This window comes from Asparagus officinalis, chromosome 8, assembly GCF_001876935.1.
Source record: "Asparagus officinalis chromosome 8, Aspof.V1, whole genome shotgun sequence".
Classification (NCBI taxonomy): domain Eukaryota; kingdom Viridiplantae; phylum Streptophyta; class Magnoliopsida; order Asparagales; family Asparagaceae; genus Asparagus; species Asparagus officinalis.
The window spans coordinates 91253008-91264058 of NC_033801.1; the positions used below are offsets into that span (position 1 = coordinate 91253008).

The following is an 11051-nucleotide window of genomic DNA, read 5'->3' on the forward strand; positions in this document are numbered from 1 at the left end:
GTCGAGGATGCAGCTGGCGACGGAGGGTTGAGTGTTGGCGGCGGTTGGATGCTGGCGGCGGCAGTAAGGGCTAGGTCGGGTGGAATTAGGGTTAGGGTTTTAATTAATTAATTAATTAATTTGATAAGTAAACAATTAGATTGATTAGTAAACAATTAGATTGATTAGCATAATTAACTACTATTTATTATTTGAGTTATATAACCCATTAAGCCAGACCTGATCTAGGATTTAATGGACCCGACCCGCTACAGTAATGGATTGGATCCATTAAAATTCTGACTCAACCCATTATGAAATGGGTTAAACCCATTAATTTCCAGACCTGGCCCATTATAGCTTTGATCATTCTTTTTGTTTTGGTCGCAACAGATCCGTTTTAAGTCCAATTTGAGCCCATAAATAATCGTTGGAAAGATCATTCTGTGTACTTTTTAACTATATAGTTTTTATTTTCATTTTATAAAGTTTTAATATAGGAATTTGGATAATTCATAAAAAATATTGTATGCACATAAAGATTATTGATTTACTCTGATTATATCCTTAATTCAGGTGGGGTAAATATTTGGGCTCATGGTAAAATGGATTACAATATATATTAGATCAACCTATGGGGTTAAGGTAGATTAGTAAAATAGTCACTTAGAAATTATGGTACAGTAGGTTAGTGTCTTGCCTAAAGGTGACCAACTTATAATACCCTGATTTTCTAAGGTTGAGTTTAGTCTTATTTGGACTGGAAGGTTGCACTTACCTGTGGTAGAGTAGGTTAGTGTGTTGCCCAAAGGTGTCAAGGAAATCCCCTACAGAATAAGTGGTGCTAGATAGTAAAAACAGGTCAGTGAGAGGAGAATAGCCCTATTGCCCAAAGATTAGAAAGTGTTCAAATCAAACTGATGTTGTGTAGGCTAGTCCTGTAGGTGATTATATATCACATTTGGGGGGCGAATAGCATGTCAAATCACTTGCCCAAAGGTGTGATGAGATGATGCATCCGCCTGTCCCGCAGAGTGGAAGGTTGCATACATAAAACACTCTGACCCATCCATTATAACCCTAAATTGGATATGGAAATATTAAAGTTAATAAAATTAAAGGTCTAATTTGATTTATACGTCCATGGCTTAATGCAGATGGACGGATAGTTTATCCAGAAGCATCTGACTAGGATTGAGCCCCTCACCAGTTCCAACTATGGTAACTGGAAGATGCAAGTTGAAATAGTATTTGGGTGTCTTGACTACGACTATGTTCTCACAGAAGATAAGCCAGAAGAGCCTGATGAGTCATCAAGTCTATCTGAAAAGAAATCTCATGCTAAGTGGGTCAAAGCCAATACCAGAAGAGCCTGATGAGTCATCAAGTCTATCTGAAAAGAAATCTCATGCTAAGTGGGTCAAAGCCAATAAGCTTGCAATGCTGATCATTAGAGCGTCTATCTGAAAAGAAATCTCATGCTAAGTGGGTCAAAGCCAATAAGCTTGCAATGCTGATCATTAGAGTATCAGTGGACCAGACTATTCGTGGAGGGATTCCGGCTTGCGAAACTGCTAAGGAGTTGCTTAAGACTATCAAGAAGCAGTTTGAGGGATCCGTTAGAGCGAGACAGTATAGTTATCTGGTCAAACTCATTAATTAGAAATATGATGGAAGTGGTGATGTTTGTCAGCACATTTTGAAGGTCTCTCTGTTGATCATTCATCTTAGGGAGTTAGGACTTTAGTTAGAGGATGATCTGATTGTTCATTTTGCAGTTGCTTCTCTACCAAGTAAATTTAACACTTTTAAGGTGAATTGTAGTTCTCAAGATAGGAAATGAGACTTGAATGAGCTTATTGTTGTATGTGTTACTGAGAAAGAGCGATTAAAAACAGGAAAAGCTGAGATGGCAAATCTGGCACATGGCAAGCTTGGACCAAACAATGTAAGAAAGAAATTCTTCAAGAATCAAGGGCACAATAAGGGGAAGAAATTTTTGAGCAATCTTTCAACTGTTTCTAGCACTTCTTCAGCAAGAGAAAAGGTTGAATGTTTCTTCTACAAGAAACCTGATCATATGAAGAGACACTACAACAAAATATAGTATTTCCGACAAAACAAAAACATCGGCAAAAGTTTAAAAAACATCAGAAAAATCTTTTCCGACGCAAAATGTAGCGTCGCTAACTCATCGCCAAAAGTGCATCAAGGAAAGTATTTGGCAATGCAAAACAACCTGCATCGGTAAAATCAACACTTTTAGCAATGCTTCATGCGTCGAGAAAAATACATCTTTTAGCGATGTATAATAGTTTGCGTCGGCAAAAGGTATGCATAATTTTCCCAAATGCAAGGGTGCGTCAGCAAAAGTAGTACTTTTGGTGACGCATGTTGTGTTGGAAAAAACCAAAACATCGGCAAAAGCATAGCTTTTAGTGACGCAAAACTGCTTATCGCTAAAAATTATACTTTTGGCGACGCAATTTAGTGTCGGAAAAAGTGTAGCTTTTAGTGACGCTTCATTCTGCGTCGCTAAAAGCTATATCTTTGGCGACGCAAGATAGTGTCGCTAAAATATATTACTTTTGGCAATGCAATATAGCGTCGGTGAAAGTGTTAGTTTTAGTGATGCAATTTAGTGCGTTGCTAAAAGTTAAAAATTTAGTGACACAATTTAACGTCGGCAAAGGTATAATTTTTGGCAACGCATGATTATCTTTTCTGTCAACTACAAGCCTACACTGAACCTGAACATCCACAAAAAAATTACACTCGTTCACATCAATAAAGAAACCAAACATCAAATTATACTCCAAACATGTTGCATATTATGATAAACAAAGAATTTACTCCCATTACAAATTATTTACATTCATTTCCATTTCCAAGTCAACACTCAAAGGCCTGTTTAAATATTCCAGTTTACTTGTAATCCATAAAAAAAAAGAAACACAATTTGCTTGATCAAATTCGTTGCTTGATCCCGTCTGTTATGTTTCTCTGCCTCATCTGGTGCATAATTCTTCCTTTTGCTTCATATTCCTATTCCTCCATTTGCACAAAGTGCCCAAGCTGGCAAGCCCAAGCTAAAACTATCAAGCCTGTCCATATTGACTCGTGTTGCATGAAAGTGATTTACTAAAAATATTTAGCCCGCATTTCAAGAAAAAAAGATTTTTAATTATTATTTATCCTAAGACCTTATTAACCATTCTGTTCTTTATTTTTCTCATATGTATTCTTCCATTTTAGCTTATGTTTTCTAAACCTAAAAATATATATATAACATTTTAGCTTTATTATTACCATTAATTAATTGATCCATCAAAAAATGTTTTTGCAATATCATGGCTCTCAGAGTATGATAGCAAAAACGAGGGACGAATACACAATTTTCACGAAGTGATGAAGGCAACAGATCCGCGTGAAAAATACTTCAGACATAAGAAAGCTGGGGACGAGATAGAGGATGAAAAATTATATGCAAGTCTGAGCTCATCTCAATGAGAAATCTCTACTACCACCGCTCCCTCCAGGCTGGCTACGTGCAAATAGCTGATGCACTAAAGCCTCAAGATCAGCAGTCTTCTGGGCTTGTACGTTCATCTGCTCGGCTTGTGTGTTCATCTGCTCGGCTTGTGAGGTAATCTGTTCGGCTTGCACAGCTATTGTCTCCTTTAAAGCCACGACCTCAGTATCTCGCTCAGCTGACTTTGTAATAGACATGGTAGATGAACTCCCTCGATGGTGGATCCCATACCCCTTCAGGTAACCTGGTCTCCTTCCAAGTACATCAATGGAGATCTCAAACTCGTTCATCGGGGATGTAACTTCGGGCTGAGATTGTTTGATAGCCTTGTTGACTAATCACTCCTGTCATTTTTAAAGATGTAAGATCCATATCATTAATGAATAGATATAAGTTTTTTGTATAGATTGATTTAACAAAAGTAAATTGGACATACGTACATAGGTATCTTGTGCTTTCTCATTTACCCATACTTTCCTTTTTTTACAAAAGTAAATTGGACATACGTACATAGGTATCTTGTGCTTTCTCATTTACCCATACTTTCCTTTTTTTGTAGTGGATTTCCTTGTAAAATTCTGGAAAAGAGGGAGCTTGCCCATCATGCCTTGATTTCTGTAATTTAATAAATTTATCATTAACGTTGTTAATAACTATTTATAGTCTATTTAAAAAGTAAAAACTTATAAAGCAAAACTTACAATTAGTGACATCACTGCTGCAAATGATCGGGAACCAGATATATGATTGTAGGGCAACTTTTAAAACATATAACAAAAAATGAAATTTACATGACAAATTAATAAAGTGATTTGAGATCTATACCTCCCATTCTTCACTTTCCCACACATCGATCATCGATATCCAATCATTAGGCTCCACACGCTTTGGTGGATGGTTATTGGGATCAGGTACTCCCTTCTCTATTAAACCAAGATAGTAGGCATGCAACTCATGCTTCCAATTTCTATATATATACTCTGACACTTTTTATTTATGGAATTTTGGATGACTAGGTCGTTCTCATAGTCCCCGACATTAAATCTTTGCTACAAGTACAGTTAAGCATAAATATACATATAAGCATTAATATCCTTCAGAATTTAAGTATGAATATACAAGTACATATAAGCATGAATATCCTTCGGAAGTTAAGCATGAATATACAAGTACATTAATATCCTTCGGAAGTTAAGCATGAATATACAAATAAGCATGAATATACAAGTACATGTATTCAGAAGTTAAGCATGAATATACAAGTACATTTCTATATAAATGTTCAATGTCTCCCCATCACACGTATGATATAATGTTACACTTTAGTATATTGTGGCATATACTCACTGATATATGAGGACGTATCCCATCACGAATTTACTGACCCAAACTATAAACCTCTAAATGCAACAAGTATTCTGTTTATCTTAAGATTATAATGACTTGGTAAACTCTATGACAAACAAACACTTGGAGACTTCCGCCGCTGCTAGAGTACAATAATTATAAAAACTTTTATTTCCAATCTTAGGGGTCAACCGTGCGACTAGCTTGCTCTGTGTAAGGGCTATTTGAATTTTTCTGTTGATAAAAAATTGTGATTAACTGAACAAAAATATCTCCCTCATTTAAAAGGAGGGATGTCATGTCAAGCAAGCCTAATCATTTAGACAGTTAAAATAGAAACAATTATGCTAGATTGTCAATCCACAAATAATCTCACTCCTGAAGTTACACAAAGGTGCCAAGAAACTGACAATGCAAAATATAAGGATATGTACATCTTTAGCTATTCATACACTTGACTAATATTTTCTTACACATTTATATGAAAATGGAATAAAAAAAGAGGATAGAAACCAAAACCAAATTTCTTTTCTTATACATAAACTAGGACGGAGAGACGATTAATATGTGGGAAATGTAATGCAATAATACCCATGGTTCTTGATCAGTTTGACTTAATTGCAGGCTTCATCAATTTCTCATGTTTCAGCCCAAGCACTGATGCATTATGACTCAATAAAAATGAATACGGTTATACTCTGGTCAATTGTGGGTTCTGCAAAGGCTTTAAGCTATCTCTTTTGGAAGCATGAAAATCATAGATATTACCATTAAAGAATATCATTAAAGATGATTAAAAAAATACCCGAACTCTCATAATGATCGCCTCTCGACTCCCAGCATCAATATTTTCCTAACCACAATTGCGAACCAGTACAGATGATCGGATCTCCTTCCCAATCTCATTCGCGAGGGATGTCGCATACTTCCCCTCCGGTGCTCCACTCGAAGAAGGGATCGGAACTAAAATCGCATGACACAATTGTCTTACCAATCTCTCTATCCCCTTCCCTCGTGTTGCACTGCGTACATTTCTACGGGTCGATGGTACCGATCCTACAAAAAATACAAAGTTAATTAAATTAAATTTTATATCTAATATAAAGGAAAGGTGAATCTGATATGTAAATAATGATATATTATTACCTACGGTGCTCCCGATCATTTGAGGGTTTTCTAGTTGGTCGGGCTGTGCAATGGAAAATAGGTCGGGGTGGGGCAGTTCGCTATGGGTACACTGGGGTGGCTAGTTCGAAGCAACCAAGATTCTCCTCTCAGGCACAGAAGTTGATGGTATGATATTTTTGGACATGTGTCCTGGAGCCATACGTGTTACCTGTTCTAATTGAGTAAAATGAATTATTAGTACACATAATGAAAAGAAATTAATAACAAATAATAATAAGTAATGAAATTGAGTAAAATGAATTATTAGTACACATAATGAAAAGAAATTAATAACAAATAATAATAAGTAATGACAAGGACAAGTAATTACAACTTAGTACACATAATGAAAAGAAATTAATAACAAATAATAATAAGTAATGACAAGGACAAGTAATTACAACTAACAATTAATGACAACACACAAATATATATTACCTCTTCTAAATCAACATTGTCATCTTCACTCGATGAGCTAAGCAAAATATCATCCATAAGCGGTTGATACTCATCATCATCCTCACAAACCTTTTTTTACTGCCTTTACTTTTCCTCTCGTGCATTGGCAATTAACGTCCTGGAAATTATTTGTGAATGTGGTGGTATTCCCAATGCTCTCATTCTCTCTATATTCTCATCTATTGTTTTCCTCCTTCTTGCCTCCCATATTTCTACCATTTTTCGTGTGGACCCCGGTTTGACCCATAATTTTTTACCACTGTGCATATTTGATAACTATGAAAAAATTTACATGCTAGAAAATATAAATTACGCTAGGTTGTAACATTAAACTTTTACACAAAAATGATAGAATGTAATTATGTTACTTTCAAACAATATTATTTCTTGACATTTGTTCATTTACGACACAAAAACATATACTACACATCATAATCCATATGAGGGTCTATATCTAAGTCAAACTGATTATGCAGATTATCTTCTTCATCATCACCATACTCTTCCATTGTTTGATCATTGTCAACTCCATACTCCGTATTTAGGTCAGCACTGGGAATGATAACGGGACCAATATCATCCCTATAATAAGGATAATTTGTTGTAGGCTCGACGAGAATTGGAACAGCGACAGTGGTTTCAACTTGTTGAATTTCATCGTTAAGCATATCATCATGGACTTGTTCCGGTACATCCCACACACTCCTGTACTGGATCCGTTCTATTACTTTCCAATGAGCACCAAATTTGGTATCATCAATGTAAAATACTTGCTTCACATGCTCTGGTAGCACAAATGGATCGTTTTGATACCAACGGCCCCTAACATCGATACTTGTGATATGTGTATCTTTATGTATTCTATTTTTACCGCCAGTGTTGAACCACTCACATTGGAACAGAACAACCTTACCCCCATGCAAATATTTTAGCTCCTAGACTTTGCATAAGTAACCGTAAAAGTGAATTGTTTTTCCATCGTGATCCCCTTCCACAACCACACCACTATTTTGACTCTTACGACGGTTGTCGCGATCTTTAGTGTGGGACCGAATGCCATTACAAATGAACCCTTCATAGAGATGAACTAATATATCTGGACTATTTGCTAATGACCATAATTTATCAGTTGCCCTTTGTGACCCGATAGTTCGCAAATGATTTATCTACATAAACATGTTACAAGTGCATTAGGTATTCAATAATGTTATCTACATAAACATGTTACAAGTGCATTAGGTATTCAATAATGTTAATTTAATTTTAATTTATAAAATGACTTGTGCGTATTTCATGTAATCAATCAATTGGTTAGTAAAACTATACAACTGATTCAAACTTAAAAAACTTAATACATACTCTAGAAATGGCTCCAATTCGGGGCTATTATACAACACAAACCACTGAGCCATATCCAGATCTTTTTGAGACACATATAGAGCTCTTATGATTGATCTGAAGGGACAAGCACTTTGTGTGAAAACTGACAATCTAGGACCAAGTATACCACAATCAATATTGCATTATTCTCAAACAACTCCTTTCAGATACATTGAACAAAAAGTAAGACACTCTTTAGCAATGTAAGCCTCTGCAATTGAACCTTCTGGCCTGGCTCGATTGGTAACGTACCCCTTTAATATTCCAAGAAACTAATTAATTATGTAATACATCCACCGATAAAATAGAATAAGATTTATATGTAATAAAATTGCACAAATACGAAACTAATTAATTATGTGGTCCTATAATATCTACCTTTCGATCGGATACATCCACCGATATTGCACAGGGCCAGCAAGCATAGCTTCATGTGGTAAGTGAACAGCCAAATGGACCATCACATTGAAAAAGGCCGCTGGAAAAATCCTCTCCAGTTTACAAAGTATGAGGACAATGCATTCCTCTAACTTTTCCAAGTCATTGTGCCTCAATGTTTTAGAACAAAGGTCCTGAAAGAAGCTTCCCAACTTAAAAAGTGTTGTACCAATTTCCTTATTAACATATCTGTGCATCCCAATTGGCAGAAGATGTTGTAGATGCACATGATAATCATGGCTCTTCAGACGCGTCAATTTGCCACCTCTAGTGCTCACGAACCTTGACAGATTTATTGCATGCCCATCAGGATACTTAATCGATGCCAAGAATGCACAAAACCCTCTCTCTCTTTATGGGATAGTGTGTAGGCTGCCATAGGCTTGCGAATCGATCCATCTGGTTGTTTCCCTCTCTCTCTTTATGGGATAGTGTGTAGGCTGCCATAGGCTTGCGAATCGATCCATCTGGTTGTTTCTCTAAATGTAATTTTGACCTTATATCCATATCTTCCAAATTGAGGAGAGCTTTATTCGTGTCCTTATTCTTCCCTTCTGTACCCAGAATTGTCCTAATGATTGCCTCACATATATTCTTTCCAATGTGCATGGGATCCAAATTGTGCTGCACCTTCAGTTCTTTCCAATACGACAAAAAAGATACTTTTCTTTTTTCAATTTAGGATGATGGATTCATAGGGTCTTTTCCTCTTTAAAGGATGCTTTCCAAAATTAACATTTGGTAATTAATCCAACTGCTCAAGTACCTTTTTCATGGGTAAATCCAAAGATTTCACGTGATGTTCAGTCCTACCGTTAAAGTCCTTACTCCTTCTCATTGTGTGATTCTTAGGCAAGTAAACTCGATGACCAAAGTATCCAATCTTACTCCTCAATCAATGCAATAATGGATCATCATTGCAAGGTGGACAAGCCAAATAGCCTTTTGTGCTCTACCAAGACAAGTTACCATATGCAGGAAAGTCATTAATGGTCCACAATATAGACGCATGCATCTGGAAGATCTGTTTTTTGGAGGCATCATAAGTTACTACCCATTGTCTCATAACTCCTTCAACTCGTCGACCAAAGTGTTAGACCCTAGAGGGGGGGGGGGGGGTTAGAGTCTTATGCTAATCTAATCCGATTAAATACCAATTAAAATTAATTAACAAGTTATCCTAGCAAGTATAAAATACAACAAGATATGTAAACTAGGATAAGCAATATGAATAACAAAATATATCCTATATGATAAAAATATATGCAAGGATATATAAACTAACACAAGGTGAAATGAACAATCTACAAAAGTGATAGGGCAATATGAAGAGCAATACACAAAGGCGATATAAGATATGAATACAAGAATAAGAACGTCAATGCAATCACAAACAAAATGATATGATCACGGAGTTCGGTCTAACCACTTGACCTACATCTCCGCTCCTCACCTCAAGGAGATCTTCACTATCACAACCGGGTTTTCTACGTTCACCCGAATAACGTTTACACCATACAATACGGTTTTCTAGTTTATCGAAAACTCTACAACTAACACACTCTTGTAATCTCACTCTACACCCTCTCAAGTATTGAACTAGACGTGTCTCCCTTAAGTGCTCGGATACAACCTCTCCCTAGGTTCGTTAACCGACGCCACTCCTCTTGGGACGATCACCGACTCTCGCCACACACTTCTCTCAGTGTACAAGTATATTACAAAGTGTATCCTCACAATTAGGCTCAATACAATAAATGTTTGTTCTCTACAATGGATGAGAATACAATGAAAGCTCACACTCAATTGTTACAACTCTCACCAACCCAAATATACTATGTATAAAAATACGATAAGCTCATGTGGGTGTGTGTAACAATGAGAGTAAATAAAATCAAATCTAAACTCAATATAAAAACTAGCTTTAAAGAAAGATAATCAAATAACTATGCAAATGTAAAGCTAGATAAGAGTTTAGAAATCTTCTCAATAGATCAAGAGGTGGAGGGAGAATAATTGGAAGCTCAAACTTTGATAGATGATCTCCTCAAACTCTTGTGGAATTGATTCACAAAACCGAAACACTCAAATGCTTAAAAGCTTATAAACACACTTTAAACAAACTTAAACCCTTTTTAAACTCTTGTTTAAAAACTTCTTGGATAACTTTGAGAACTGAGATCAATAGGGTATTCATAGCCTCTTAAAACCACAGCCAAAAACCCCAAACAAAAGACCAAAAACCCTAAACAAAAAACCAAAAACCCCAACGAATCAGAAATCTGATTCTGTACGAAATATGACCGTTGGGCGATCGGCAGTCGACCGTGGGAAAATCGTGGTCGACCGCGAAGATCATTGAAACTGAGAAAACAATCAAAACAGGCTACGTTCGATCGTGGCGGTCGCCCGTGAGAACTTACAGACTGACAGTCGACCGTCACGATCGACCGTCATGGTCGACCATGAAAGTTTCTGCTGACTTCTTAGGAAAAAACATGGGCGTGGTCGACCGTGGCGGTCGACCGTGGCGGTCGACCGTGAACTGATATATGAAATTTTAGGTTTTGAAAACAGTTTGCTGATTTTAAAACACTATTTAAAAATATCAAATAAATTCTAAAAATTATGAAACTTTGAGAAATGATTATAGTCATGATAATACACCTGCTACAAAAACTAGTTTTCTAAAAGGACTTTCCAAATGAGAAATATCATCATTTTGCAAAATAGTTCAAAACATAAAAAT

The 11051-nt window shown here is 36.2% G+C and overlaps 1 long non-coding RNA gene across 1 annotated transcript; it reads right to left on the minus strand.

The window, feature by feature from the left end:
• On the minus strand, positions 4060–4273 carry LOC109820392. The gene is made up of 2 exons (XR_002241834.1): positions 4213–4273; positions 4060–4126 (listed from the first exon to the last, which is right to left on the minus strand). It is a non-coding gene; the product is annotated as an uncharacterized LOC109820392 (long non-coding RNA).